General features: G+C 40.9%; 1 protein-coding gene and 1 non-coding gene across 31 annotated transcripts in view; one reads left to right on the forward strand and one right to left on the reverse strand.

The window, feature by feature from the left end:
* Positions 1–12,265, reverse strand: part of LMNTD1 (lamin tail domain containing 1) — a 314,635-nt gene that overhangs the window by 254,222 nt on the left and 48,148 nt on the right. Inside the window, exon 1 of one of the 30 annotated variants that reach the window (XM_074357492.1) lies at positions 6,066–6,198. The exons of the other annotated variants lie outside the window; for them this stretch is intronic. The gene's annotated coding sequence lies outside the window, so the exon portion shown is untranslated. Of the gene's footprint in view, positions 1–6,065; positions 6,199–12,265 lie in introns of those variants that run through there. 30 annotated transcript variants of the gene reach the window in all.
* On the forward strand, positions 670–741 carry TRNAA-AGC (transfer RNA alanine (anticodon AGC)). The gene has a single exon. It is a non-coding gene; the product is annotated as a tRNA-Ala (tRNA).

Raw genomic sequence — 12,265 nt, forward strand, 5'->3', positions numbered from 1 at the left:
CTTGCTGAAATTCCATTAATTCCATTAATATCTCTAGCAAATTAGAATAATCTTTCTCTTTCTGCTCAATTATTTTCTTCCCACTCTGTGATTCTCACCTCTTCCTTCCAACTTTATTGATCAGGGCTTTCCTTCCCAGTGACATTTACTGTCTATACTTATGGTCTTTGACTCTTCTTGCCTGAACTTAGCAGCTGTGCACTGCCCGGTCACCCCCTCACCCCACGCCCCACAGTCCACCTCCCAGGCTTGGCTGCCCCACTGAGCTTCCTCTAGCATGGTTCACATCGCGCCATTTGCCCTGCTCACAAAAAGTCACCAAGTCCAAATCTGCCCAGCAGATAAGGCCTTCCATGCTTCCAACCTTCCTTATTTTTTCAGTTCTTCACTTCTTATTGATAAAGTTTTGATGGCAAACAAGCATTAATGCCCACTGAGTCCCAATCGCAAACAAGCATCTTGCTACCGGGAAAGCTGTAAAGGAAACAGCAGAGACAGTCCCTCCCCAGAGAAACTCAAAGCCACATGAAGGCAAAAGTAACTTCAGCAATGAACTTAGGGGTTTCACTGAAGATACACTTGCACTTACTCTTACAAGGGATCTGAGGAAGGGCAGGAGCCAAAATGCATAAAGCATTTATGAGGTGACATTAGAAGCATATATGGGGGGGAGGTATAGCTCAGTGGTAGAGCACATGCTTAGCATGCATGAGGTCCTGGGTTCAATCCCCAGTACCTCCTCTAAAAATAAAATAAATTAGTAAAACCTAATTACCCTCCCTGGGAAATAAATAAATTAATTAACTTAAAAAATAGTATAGGTAATACTGCTCGTTAAGCTTTGTACCAAAATTAATGGGGGAATTAAGATCTTCCAAATATATCTTTATTCATTTACAATCTTCTTTTATTCTGATCCATCCAGGGCTGAACAAATTTACCCTCTTCTTTAAGGCGCAGATCTGGGTAGACAAGAAATACGAGATTCTGATCATGTTGAACAAGGTTATTGCTATTATGGAGTTGCCCTGCAATTTCCAAATAAGTTTTCAAAACAATGTGGGCAGGGGGCAGGGGTTGAGGGAGCGGCCCATCTAGCCAAGATTTGCTTGAGCCTTGAGAGAGCTCAGTTCACCAAAGGCCCTGTCAGATCTGTTATTCAACTAGTCAAAGAAATTTACTTTGAGGAACACAGACAGACATTTTTCACAACCACCATTATTTAAAGATGCAAATGCTGTGTGAAATATAGTACTTAAACTCCATTGTGATTTAGCACTACCTATTTCCATAATGAACGTTCCAAAGGATGAATCGATAGATCCTCCAGTAGCACATATGATAGCTTTTAATAATCTCGGAGCTTCTTTAATTATGTGAATTAAATCAAAATTGAAGAGTAAAAATTATAGCTTCTTTCTCCAGAGGGTAACAGTAAACCACCAAAGAATGTACTCACAGCAAACATATTTTCATTGGTTTTTATAAACCAGACATTGTATCCGATATAAAAATGAATAACTCAAGAAAGGAAGTATGGACTTCGTTTCACATTCAAATGTTGATATATGCTTGTGACATTAAGAAATTGACTATTGGTGTTTTGCACTAATACTGAAATAAAAAAAACACCATGCCAATATAATTTACCCTCTTCCGTAAATATTAGATTCTTCAATTTTGGAGCAAAAGCAAGCAATGAAAGCAAGCAAAAAACAATCTTTGCTTTTTGTTTGTTTGCTTTTTACAGAACTCCAAACTAGCTCAAAAGATTTTTTTTAATTTAAAAATGTTTTTAAAGATTTTAAATTTTTTGTTGTCATACAGGTAAAAACACAGTTGTTTGAACTAAAGTCAAACTCATTTGTGTGTGTAGACACAATCATTATCTTCACTCACGATCTTTATATTTCTTTGTTAAAAGCAGGCATCTTCTACTCTTATAACATGAGTATATTTTAACAACTACCAAAGAAGAGTTGTTCTTATAACTCAGATGGCAATGGGGTCAGATGACTGAATTTCATCCCTCCTACTCCAGATTCTTCTGACAGGTCACTTGCAGTTATGTGGTGTAATTTATAGTCTCCCCTATCTGGATCACTATGACTTTAAAGCATGGATTCATGGGTTTTGCTTTTTGCTTTTCCTGGATGTTTCTAGGCATAACTACAAAGAGCAGCAATGAGGTCACTATGGTTTTAGACACTGATCATATTCTGCTTGCTGCTATCATTATTTTGTTTAAACACAGGCAGACCATGTCTTGTTCATCTTTCCATCCTCCATAGTGCCTAGCTATGCACACTGTAGGTGCTCACTACATATCTATTAGATTGCTGATCACAGAAATGAGTAGTCCCATTCCAGGCAGGCACAGCCCTTCCAGTGATAACAAAGGCAAGGAGTGTGATCTAAACAAAGAGTAGTCTAAATCACCTAAATCCGGAGCCAAGACCCAGTGCATCTGGTGACACCACCACCCAGTCCTGCCTGAGGTTTCTGATGCAATAATGTCCACTGGACGGAAGATTAGCAGCAGGAGTCGTGAGCACACAGCATCCCAGAAATGCTCAACCAGACCTGATGATTTACATATTTATTCAACACCGATTCCACTGCCTCTGTTCTCACTTTTGACTCCAGGCCACGTCCACCTTGGAGTACCACCTTTGAGGCCACCTTGAGCAGCCTGGGCAGTCCCTCAGTGCCACCAGTTGGGTTGCCCCAAGTTGGTTCATACAACCACCTCTATGTATGACTGTGATACTGTAATTTATAAGAAATACATGTTTGGTCTTTGTCCCTGTTTCTGGCACAGAGCTCCTAAAACCCTCTGACTTTCCTATTGCGGTGTCTTCTGTTATGTTAATGAGGTGACTTTTGGAAATCACCTAGGTATGGGCCTGGTTTCCAGTGGAGCCCTGTGATTCCAATAATCACCAGGTGATTAGAAGGCTGGAACTTCTGGTGTCACCCTCAGACCTCCTGGGAGGGGAATGGGGCTGGAAACTGAGTTCAATCTCCAGTGGCCATGGAGTCAGGCAATCACACCTCTGTAACGAAGCCTCCATAAAAACCCAAAAGAAGAGGGCCTGGAGAACTCCCAGGTGGGGAACACGTGGTGGTGCTGGCAGAGTGGCTGGCCCCGAGAAGCTCGTGACCCTGCCACCTCCCCCAGACCCTGCTCTGTGCACCTCTGCTATCTGACTGTTCCTGAGCTGTATCCTTTCATGATAAACTCGTGATCTAGTGTGTAAAATGCTTCTCTGAGTTCTGTGAGCCCCTCTAGCAAATGAACCGCACCTGAGAGGGCTTTGCGGGCACCTCTGACATGTAACCTGTTATGGTCAGAAGCGCAGGTCATAGTGTGGGCTTGAGACCGGTGTCTGAAGTGTGTGGTAGACGATATGAAACCGACCTCTCTGAAGGAAAATACTGAAGCTAAAATTACATAAATATCTAAAGCTTTCCGAATGGCCAAAAACAATAACAGCAACACCACAAATAAAGTTACAAGACAGGCAATAAACAGAAAAAAAATGCTATATATATTTCTAATACTCTGTTAACATGTAATGAGCTCTTTTTTTTAATTTTAACATTGTTTTAATCAAGTAACATAGCTGTTTGAAACAGTAAATTTTAAGACAGTTGAACAGAGCAAAGTGAAGGGCTACTCTATGCAGGATAGCCTCTTTGAATAAATTTCTTACTATGTGGATTTGAATCCCATTGGAAGTTTGGCACTAATAATGAGCTCTTATAAATGGAAAAAAAAAAAGGCTCTTATAACAAATCAAGAGCTCTTGTCTACAGGAGATGGGCAGAAATGGTAATGGGGAACTCCCAAAAGAATTAAAATAAATATGCAGGGGGGAGGGATAAACTGGGAGTTCAGGATTTGCAGATACAAACTACTATATGCAAAATAGACCAACAACAAGGTCCTACTATATAATGCAGAGAATTATATTCAATACCTTGTAATAAACTACAATGAAAAAGAATATGAAAAAGAATATAAATGTATAACTGAATCACTATGCCATACACCAGAAACACATTGTAAGCTGACTATACTTCAATTAAAAAAATTAATTAAAACTAAAATGGAATAAATTTTAAAATTTAAAAAAATGTTTAAAAAATATGATTCATTAGAACTTAAGACCTTTCAGAACAGGTAAGAATTTAATAAAATGTTCTATAGAGGCTTAATATTTCTATAAATTGAGTTTTATTCTCCAAACCATTTTGGACTAGTCAAACGAGTCTTGGTATCAGTAACTGAAAAGAGAGGCAGTCCAATTCTTTAACACTAGCATTTGAGGAATGTGCTGAGTAACACCAGGGAATATGGGCCACGTGGATAGACTTAGCAGGGTACTGAGTACCCTGACTCCTGGGGAAATGTCCCAGTTAGGGCACTAGAGGACATATTTTCTAGTCTTCCGTTAACTGAGTGGAATAAGGTGTCACGTGGTTGCGGGAAGTGGGGAGAATGCCACCGTCAGATCTTTCAGGACCATCTTATGTGAAGTGTGTGGTGAGAATTCATCTCTGGAAAGCACACAGAGAGCTCTGCCACCAGGCCTTTTAGAATACCCCCAAATCCATTGTCGGTAGCACTTAGGGAATTAATAAATAGTAGAGACTGTTTACCATTCCCTTGATTGCTCTGGGGAAGGATTTATGCTTTTAAGAAAAAGTGAAGAAAAGAACAGAAAAAGGAGGGTGAGAAGGAGAAGAGACCATTGCTGGCATCGTAGGTTTTTTAAAGCTGCTGTATATGGTCTCACTGATGCAAATAAAGTAATTCCAGGCAATGCAGTCTTTCACATAGAGGCCAGCACTGCTGCGCTGAGGTTTCTAGATAATCCTGCAAACGCTAATGAACCATCCACGAGGCAGCAGGTAGACGGAACACTGTGCCATGCATTCCAAACAAGGAATGTAATGTCTAATGAAACTTGGCTAAAATATCCCTACATTACATATTTTATTGGATACAGTATTTATACACATTCTGGTGAAAAACCTCATCTTGCAGCTTTCGACTGACCTTTCCAGATAATCTCTGGCCCCTTTAAACCTGGATTAAAAATTTAATTTGACAATTCAACCAATCTTAGAACTGATGTCATCAAAGACACTATTTTTTTTAATATGGTGGTAGAAAAGGGACACATTCTGTTTTCACTTCAAGCTACATTACAAAACCAAAAATACCCCTCCTCCCTAGCCCAAAGAAAGGGCCCTACACCAAGAACAAACCCATAAAGCATCAAGACAACCAGCCACAAAACTAGCTGATCCGTCTCTGAATCCTCTGCTTACTACCAGTGGAATGTGTCGTGCACTGAGATACATAAATGTACTCCACCAACGTGTTTATGAATTAATGACTTGAGAAATATATATATTTAGACTTCATATGAGTGGGAGTGATTCCAGAGTTTAAAATATGTTATTGAAACATTTGGCTATAAAAAAAAAAAGGAAAATATTTACTATGAGAACATATTTCTCATCATCTTGTGAATACTTTGGTATTAGATAGAAAATCTAAAAATTCCTACTCTCTTTTGCTTTCCTATAAAAACCTTATGATTAGAGTATCTTTTTAAAACAGCAGGAAAAAAAACCTTTCAATATACATATTGCAAAAAATAAAACATCTTGTTATCTATTTTAAAAGATATTGGTGTAATAACACACACATACACACAAAACATCTTTGTCTGTTTCCTAAAATTTATGAAAGAAAAACTCAGGATCTTGAAAACTAATCAACACACTCATTAAAATTCTAAGTGTACAAATGTTCAGTAGGGAAATATGTTCAAAATAGCTAAAAAGTAGCTTTCTAAGAATGTTGACAATGCAAGATTATTGCAGTATTTGCAAAAGAGAATTGCAACAAAAGAAGACTTGCATATTTAATTCATTAGCTTTAATTCCTCTCTGAATGTCAAGGGGATTCAATTCATTTGCATCAGACTTAGGTGTTAATGCCAGAGAATTTATTAGCCCCTTTCCAGCATTATTTTAGGAGTACTTACTCTTTTTCTTCCTAGATGTTCTAAGATTTTAACCTCATGGGTGCCGGGAAGTTTGAACAGAATTATCACTGTAAAATCACCAATCCTTCGGGCTTGGATTCCTGGGGCAGCTGCATCCAGATTTGTTGTGTGTTGGTCGTCCGGGCATCGGCCCGGGGAATGCTCTTTATTTAGTTAACTAGGTGTGGTGAGCTGCACTAGGTATAAGAATAACAGCCAAGGTATAACAGCCACTGCACTCCAAACATTTACTGTATGAAAGTTTGTGCTTGACTGGCTCAACTATGCTTCTCATAATAGACTGAGAAAAAATTCAGATGGTATATGGTTACAAAAGCACGGTGGCAATTGAAAAATCTGCAGTCTTGCTTTATTCTGAAGATCACTACTCACCTCCCTGACTACCATCTTCTTTCGTCTAAGAAGGAGGACCATTTTGAGATCAAAGTTCTGGGCCTGTAAGATGCATAAGATGCATAATATAGAAAGGCTGCTTTCCTGGTTGTTAATCCTACTATCTCAGGGAGATGATTTCATCACTAATTTTCTGACTCACTCTTTCTCCCTCTAAAGAATTCTACCATCTTGTATCATTAAGTTTTCAGTATGTTGACGTTTTTTCACAGTTTTATTTTACAGATGCACTTTACATTTAAATTTCTGTCATAGCTGCATCTTTTAGTTGCTGGTTGGCATTACAGCGTTTTCTCCAGCGCAGATAAAAAGCACGTGCGTTTCACCAATCCTGAGACTGCTCTTCTTTGAAGTGAGGTCCCATTCGTTCTAGAGGAATTTTAATGGCAAGCCTAATTCCAAAACAAGGATTTAAAGACTTTGCAAATAGCCCATAAGAATCTAGAAAAATATCCTATTCACAGTTACTGCTGCAGATACAGCAATATGGGTATTTATTTCTACCTACTTTCTACGATAAAGGAAACACGAATATAAATTAGCCCTTTGTTTCTTATTAGAAAAACACTAGCTGTCTATAATCAAGGACCATATATTTCAATTTCAACCGGAAAAATCTAAATTTATAACTCCTAAATAAAAGATGCCAGCGATGGCTAACTCCTTTCTTTATTTCTTTAATTTCTTCACATAATTTATTTCTTTAATTTCCTCACATAACTGGCACAATTTCAGACTCGCTAGTTTCTGCCCAGTTTGCTGGAAATGTTCAAAAGCAGCAGTGACATTTCCTTTCTTCATGCAAAGGACTCAGTCCAGGTCTTGTCATCAAATCACTGAATCTGTTTATCCAAATGTATCTGTCCAGATTCTTGTTGCTAAATGCATTTTAATCTAATCCACTCACAGTTCTGACTTATTTTACGTTTGCACATTAGATTATTTTGCTGTGCTGTTAAAAATACGTCTTCAGTAAAATGAAATTGGATGATTTCTAATCTTTTATGCTCAAACTTTCTGTTTCAAAATTCTCCAAGGAAACTGGTATCATTTTCAATGGTAGGGTATTTCACGGCTTACAGGCCTCAAAATCTGGAGTTCTTGCCCTTTTTTGTGCATACGTATATTTTTTTTATTGAAGTACAGTCAGTTTACAATGTTGTGTCAATTTCTGGTGTACAGCGTAATGCTTCAGTCATACATGAACATACATATATTCATTTTCATATTCTTTTTCACTGTAAGTTACAAGATATTGAACATAGTTCCCTGTGCTATACAGTATGAACTTGTTGTTAATCTATTTTATATAAAGTAGTTAGTATCTGCAAATCTCAAACTCCCAATTTATATCCCTTCCCACCCCTTTTCCCCCTGGTAACCATAGTTTGTTTTATATGTCTGTGAGTTTGTTTCTGATTTTTACCTCTTAGAAGAAAACATAAGCAAAACATTATCTGACATAAATCTTAGCAATGTTCTCCTAGGGCAGTCTACCCAGGCAACCGAAATAAAAGCAAAAATAAACAAACGGAGTCCTCTCTTCATCATTTCTGCAGGAGTGACCGAGGCCTCTGACCGTCATGTACACAGGGACGCAGTCAGTACTGGGGTGGGAGAGAGAACAAGTCGTGATGGGCAGAAATGAATTAAGAGAAATACTAGCAGTGTTGTAAGAAGCAGAAACCTTCTAATTCTCTGCTGTTATTAAGCCGAAAATGATAGGAACTAATGAAAGCAGCAAATCTAGGTGCAGCACGAACATGGGGACTCGAAACACAGAAAGGGGAAAACAAGAAGTCCTTCTAATGAGGCTGCAATATGATGACACATCACCATCTGCAAAACAAGCTGAACTTCCCAAGAAACACATGACCGCACTGGTGTTCTCACGGGAAGTTATTTTGGGAAAGAAGGAAAAAAAAAACTGTCAATATTCTAGCAATAACTGGGGCTCCTGTGTCATGCACTCAGGAGAGTCAACTGAGAGAGCTGAGGTTTTCTCATCTATCTCTTGGGCTGTACCCCCGCAGGCCTGCAAGGCCTGTACTTGCCCAGCTTCACAGTCCAGGAAATAGCCCGGAGTCAGTGACAGAGGCATGAATGGTTTATGGAGAGCAGGAGCTTACATGCCTGAGGCAAGGTCCCCACCATGTGCAGCAGGTGGCTGGCAGGACAGGGCGGCAGTCTCTGCCCCCAGGGACGGGGGGAAGTTAGCAGTTATAGGGGGAATTGACCTCAGGTCGGCTCACTGGGTACCAGGGAAACCAAGAGAGGAGCACGCGCCTCACCGCTCCTTTGATAAGAATAATCACTAGCGGAGCCTGGGGCGAGTATGCAGGAAGGTCAACAGGTGAGCAGGTGCAGGTGAGGCAGGCACGGGCGGAGCAGAGGATGTACAGAGAGCAAGAGGACAGCCATCTTGAGGGGCCGGACCGAACACTGTATTAGCTTAAGAAAGTTAACACTTAGATTCACTATCCATGCTTATGTGTTAACTTCACCACGTTGTTATAAAAATACTAATGTATGCGAGATACATGCTCCCAGAGCTACATCAAACTCTTACTGGTGACTATTTCTGAGGGTGGGGAATGGGATGACGGAGGACTTCTACTTTTTAACTTGTATAATTCTGTACTGTTAAGTTTTTGTATGTGTGTATACTTTATGCAGTAAAATGTATACCTGTTTCCTTTGTAATTCGTAAACAGAAACTATGATATTCCCTATAGTTTAAAAAAAAAACAAACCCACCTGCGCTGGCCATCCATGCTAAGAATTCATTTAGGCCAAGCTAGACCCTTAGCTTTAGTTATATAGTGAGTTTCTCTCTAGAAGAAATACTTTTAAAGTATTTGCAAAAAAAAAATTAAAAATTAAAAAAATAAAGCACCTGCAATACACTGTTTCTAATGTCACTGCCTTGATGCAATCACTGCCTACCCGGGCATTTGTGATCACAACACAGGGTTTACCAATTTCCCCAAGAGTGCGCCCTGGGCAGGAGCCTTGGGAACTTCTTTCACTTTCCATGCCTGCATTTCCCAGTGGGACACAAGTGACGAAGAACACATGTAGGTGGGCACAGAGCCCACAGGACTCATAATTTACAGCACTCAAGGTACAGGGTGAGCCAGGGATTAAAGTCGCCATAACCAGACACTTCTATCTTGGTATCCCACCTAAATTCTATCACCCCTCAAAAAACAATCATCATATTTTCCATTTTGGTGCCAGGCATACATCTAGTCATTTCATATACATCTCATACACAGTGTCTAAAATGTAATTCATCAGACTCTCATCCTTCACAAAATGTTGCAGATTGGATTCTCCAGATCCTAAAATAGAAAATTGGGCACAGGATGTCACAAGGTGTGTTCTTAGGGTCCATATCTGCACAGATGTTAAGAAAGTAAGACTGGGCAGGGGGAGCAATCGAGCTGCAATGAAGTCCCAACAGAGCCTCACTCAGGCCCCCGGGGAGCTCTGCAGCTAGGATGGATCTGCAAAGCCAAGCTGAAGCAAGGTCAGACATCATTAGTCCCCCTTGCCCACCAGTGTTTAGATGCAGACAGGGGCAGCACCTTGGGTCAAGTGGCTCTTTTCAGCCCCGTGTAGTCATCAGAAGGAGGACACTGAGTTGCGAGAAGCCAGGCATCACACTCCCAGCAGTAAGAGTGAGTGCTTCCATCCTGAAGGATGGATCCGAGCAGTGCCCCACAGGAACCAGCACACCAACTGTGCCAGCCTCTTTCTACAATAAAACGTTGGCACTTGTCGGGATAAACTCTTTAACTGAGACTTGTTCTGTGTGGCTCATTTGTACGCATAAATATTCTCTAGCTCATTTATTAATTCATTCAGTTTCTGAAACTGGTTTGTTTGGCCTCACTGTCGGGCACAAGAACTTGAGTTCCATAAACAGTTTGTTCAGTTTAACAACTGTGTGCTGAGTCCCCACAATATGCAAAGCACTGCTTAGCTCTGGCAATACAAGAATGGATATAGCACAGTGCAGAAGAATGATAATCACGGTGTATTTATTGAGGTTTTGCCATAAGGCAGGCTCTGTGCACCTCATTTAACTTTCTAGCAACTTGGTAAATTAAATTCCATTTTCATCTCCATTTTGCTAGCTGGGGAGACTCAAAATTGGAGGAGTTTAGTAACTTACCCAAGGTCACCCTGCTAATAAGGTGCGAGCAGGGTTTGAGCTCAGAGTATCTCCAGAATGGGAGCCCCTAGCCCTTCCATGAGGGATATGGTGACACGGGAAGGCAATCTCAGTATAAAGCTAAGGAAGAATGTTAAGCAAGAATGTGCAAGAGAGAGCAGTCCAGCCCGGAGAGCTGGAGAAAACGTCCTGAAGGAAGATCTGGGTGATGATCGGGGTCATCGGAGTGAAGGAGGGTTAAAGAGCATTCGAGGCAGAGAGATTCTACAAACAAAACAAAGAAGTACGGTGGAACTACAAGTAGTTCAAGGTTACTAGAGCATAAAGGTGCAAAGCAGGGTGTGGCAGGAGGTGAAAGGGAGATGGAGACTGGGCTGGTCAAGGTGAGCCTGCTGGGCTGTGCCAAAGAATGTTGGCTTAATCCTAGAGGACAGCAAACCATTCAAGGGTTTAAAATAAGAAACAGGAGGGAGGGTAGAGCTCAGTGGTAGAGGGCATGCTTAGCATGCACAAGGTCCTGGGTTCAATCCCCACTGCCTCCTTTAAAATATATATATATATATAAATAAACATAATTACCTGCCCCCTCCAAAAAAAAAAGGATATTTCAAAAAGTAAAAAAAAAAAAAAAAAAAGGAGCAAGATTAAAAAAATACTAAGGAAGAACAAAGTGGGACTTGTGCTTCAGAAGGCACAAAGTGGAAGACATAGGGTGCACTGCATTTCATGAATCAACTGTGGAGGAACAGCACTGTGATGGCTCGAAACTCAGGAGCCAGGGCAGGGGAAGGGCGGGGCTGACAGTGATGAGGGGAGGCGAGAGGGGAGATGTCTAATTCAGGCTGGCAGGTTATGGGAGATGTACCTATAAATGTCCACTGGGCAGTTCTAGTCCTAAGTGCAGATGAGAGATGGGGGCAGGAGACTTATTAGAATGTAAGTGGTAGTTAAAACTCACTAAAATGTGGCTGTTTTCTACAGAAGTGCGGAAGATAAGGAGAGTGGTGGACTGAGGACTGCGGCAGAGAGAGTTTACAAAGCAGGACAAAGGGAGGAGGACTGCCCTGTGTCACAGGGAGAGAGACAGCGCTTTGCAGTGATTACTGAACACAAAAATTCCTGTGTCTGATGCACAGGGAGCCCAAACAAGCTGAAACGTCAGTTTGGAGCAGGGAAAGCTTTATTGCAGGACTGAGCAAGGCGAATGGGCAGCAAGTGCTCAAAAAACCCAAACTCCCTGATGGTTTTGGGGGAAAAGTTTCCATGGGCAAAATTTGGGGTGAGGGGAGAGGGTGTGTGACTGTCTTCTGGTTGGTCGGTGGCAAGGTAGGTGTTCCAGGAATCTTGTGCTCAGCCTGAAGTTATTACCATCCTCCACCTGTGTGGGGGCCTAAGTTCTTGCAGAAGAACTCAAAGGTACTGTTATGTATATTCCTTGAGGAGGAGCCAGGACCCTGCCCCACGGCTGCACTAAAGGTTTCTTGACTGTTCCTCCCTTGTCTACACTCCCTTCCCTTCCCTGATTAGCAACTGTTTGAATCTGCCCTTTGGAACTCAGGGAAGGTCATGGAGGCTGAAGGAAGCCCATTTCCTACAAAAGAGAAAT

This window comes from Camelus bactrianus, chromosome 34, assembly GCF_048773025.1.
Source record: "Camelus bactrianus isolate YW-2024 breed Bactrian camel chromosome 34, ASM4877302v1, whole genome shotgun sequence".
Lineage (NCBI taxonomy): Eukaryota > Metazoa > Chordata > Mammalia > Artiodactyla > Camelidae > Camelus > Camelus bactrianus.